Source organism: Garra rufa, unplaced genomic scaffold (assembly GCF_049309525.1).
Source record: "Garra rufa unplaced genomic scaffold, GarRuf1.0 hap1_unplaced_001, whole genome shotgun sequence".
NCBI lineage: Eukaryota > Metazoa > Chordata > Actinopteri > Cypriniformes > Cyprinidae > Garra > Garra rufa.
Window position 1 is genome coordinate 1,366,461 of NW_027394276.1, and position 3,068 is coordinate 1,369,528.

Genomic DNA, 3,068 nt, shown 5'->3' on the forward strand with positions numbered 1-3,068 from the left:
AGTCTTGTTTTAGCCTAGACCAATATTCACTGTCTATTAGACGTATACATGTAGTCGTTCAATAGTCGTCTAACTGATGTCTAGTCTATTCTTGGGCTAAGGTTTGACGTCTATTAGACGTCTATTTAATAGACGTCTATGGTTAGGCGTCTATTAAATTTTCATTGACGGCCCAAATTCAGTATTGTTTTAGCCTACACTGTAACAAATTGCTGTGAAAATTACAGCAATATTTTACAGCAGCGGGTTGTATTTCTTATAATACAGCCAATACAGCATATTGCTGTAAACCGCAATGCATTCTGGTAAATTTCAAATCTAAAGAGGCGGGATTATCTTTAACGGTCGACATTTGGGAGCAGCAAGAAGAACGATTCATAACTGTGGTAAGTAAGTGTCTTATTTCTGTTTTATTTTTCATAATTTGTAACTGTATTAGAATATTAAAGAATATAAGGTGTCATAAACATTCGCGGTAACCGCAGATTAACGAATCCTCCGTCCGCGGAGCACGAGAGAGACTTGTGCGGGGATTCGGCACTGCAGTCGCGGAAGGATTACACACACATTCCCCTGCCTTATATCGGCTATAGGCGTAACATCTCTGGGTTCCTACGTTAAGAATTACAAGCTTCATTGGCAAAAGATGTGATTCACGGCGACGTCGTGCTGATCAGCACACTTTCTCGTGATTATTTTATGATGTACAACAAATTTGCACAGGCAGCCATCTGTTAACACGGGCACCGAAATAAAACGCGTATTTAGGGCTCGCGATTCGCGGTCAGCCGCTCACGGAGGATGTGTGTCACGTAAACTCTGAACGGTGCTGTTAAAGTGGTTAACGTAAGCAGTGAGATGTACTAGCACCTTTGATAACTTGCTTATTCGCTTATTGTTTGAATGTAACGTTAATGCTTTTTGCTAACTTTGATTTGAAGAATGCCTTAATCCAGCCCATTGTCCTGTCTGGCCTGTTCGCAGCATATTACATATTCTGGACTAACGTTATCAAGAGGAGACAGACGGAGTTTTGGAGTTCATACAAAGGTAATAGTTGCATTCTAACAATCTGAGTACCTGCATTTTACATGTAGATATGATAGAATATGTTTCTCAACTCAAGTAGAGAGAGTTTTTTTAGGGAGAATAATTCAGATGTACAAAAGCTAAAACTAATGTGAATTACATATTGTCTGCTTCCTGACTGTTTTGTAGATATTTATCCTGAGAGAGAAACAAAGAAGTTGAAAGGAAAAGACCCATCTAAAACGACAGAACACAGAAGAAACCAGCAGAAGTGAACCCAAGTTACCAGTTTTCTTTGCAATGCGAAGGATTTTCAGCAGAATTACTGACATGTAAGTACACATACACCAAGATCTTTTTCCTTTTATTATGTTATTTTATCCTTTATCTACACTAGCGTTCAAAAGTTTGTGATCAGTAGGTTTTATGTTTTGAAATAAGTATCTTCTGCTCATAAAGGCTGCATTTAATTGATAAAAAATACAGAAAAAACTATAATGTTGTGAAATATTATTAAAATGTTTTATCCATTTTAATATACTTAAAAATGTAATTTATTTCTGAATTTTCAGCATCAATACACTAGTCTTCTAATTACTCCAATGTCCTTTAGTGATCCTTTAGAAATTATTGTATATGCTGATTTATTATCAATGTTAGAAGCAATTGTGCTGTTTAATATTTTTATTAACCTGTGATACTTTTTTCAGGAATCTTATATATTATACTTATATATAGTATGTTACATTGAAATTGATTGTAAAGATTTAAATTTTTAGATAAACTTTATCTTTTAAATAACTGCTGTTATTTGAAACGTATTCATCAAAGAATCCTGAAAAAGTATCACAGGCTCCAAAACATACACTGACAACATTGACAATAACATTGACAATAAATCAGGATATTGATAATAAATGAGAATGATCTCTGAAAGATCATGCAACACTGGTGTAATGATGCTGAACATTCAGCTTTGCATCTCAGAAATAAATTATATTTGAAAGTATAGTCAAATATAAAACTTGTAATAACTTGTAAAAATTGTAATATTTTTCACAATTTTAGTGTTTTACTGTTTAATATCATACTGATCTAACTGTAACAATCATCACTCTCTCTGCCTTTGACTGTATCTGTCATCCCTCTGTCTTTGTCTGACTGTATCATTGTTTTGTAAAATATCTAATGTATTGCCCTTTTTGTTCTTTTATATATTTTTTTAGCCACTCTGCATCCTGGGCTGGAACAGCATCTGGATCTGAACTGTTCTCCTTTTTCGATCAGAAGTTTTTTTGGACTCACTTGAGGGCTTGTTGTTTGGCCATGTTGGACTGTCCATGAAGTTGTGAAAATTCATCACTGTCTTTATGGTATTTCGAACCATTTAATTATAACCATGTTGGTTAACTTGATGTTGGTTTCAACTTTGGCTAAATATTGGTTAACCTTAATATTTAGCAGCGTAATATGTTTCAAGTAAATATTTTCATGCCCAATTTATTTTGGAATTCAGAATAATACTGAATACACTGTTCTATGACATTTCTTTCATGCAAATTTGAGAGTTAATAAATAAGAGATTTTTTAAATAAAATTGGACCTGTTTATCAAGATTAAGATGTGTCAAATTATTATTATTTTTGTTTTTATTAAATAATAGGTGCACTGAGTTTCATACTATACAACACTTTATGCAGTTAAATATTGTTTAAAGCTTATGCAGTTAATAAATTGTTTAAATTGCTAGTCATTATTATTCAGCAATCTGGAAAATAAATACTGCAAATAAAGAATATACAAATTAAAGTAGTACAATATTTTTACAGTGAAACGTTATTTAATGATTTCCAGTACACTTGTAAAATTGCAAACTATTGCTGCAATTTCACAGTAGCAGCTTTAAATAATGTATATATCGTTGCTAGTATATATATACAGAAAATTGCTGTATTTTAACAGTAAAACTGTAGTTAATCATTTACAGTGCACTTGTAAAAATTTACAGTATTGCTGGCAACCAAAGTTGCCAGTAACTT

General features: G+C 32.8%; 1 long non-coding RNA gene across 1 annotated transcript; it reads left to right on the top strand.

The window, feature by feature from the left end:
* Positions 1–280: 280 nt before the first annotated feature.
* On the top strand, positions 281–2,649 carry LOC141302402 (uncharacterized). The gene is made up of 3 exons (XR_012342390.1): positions 281–1,050; positions 1,219–1,361; positions 2,256–2,649. It is a non-coding gene; the product is annotated as an uncharacterized lncRNA (long non-coding RNA).
* The last annotated feature ends 419 nt before the right edge of the window (positions 2,650–3,068 follow it).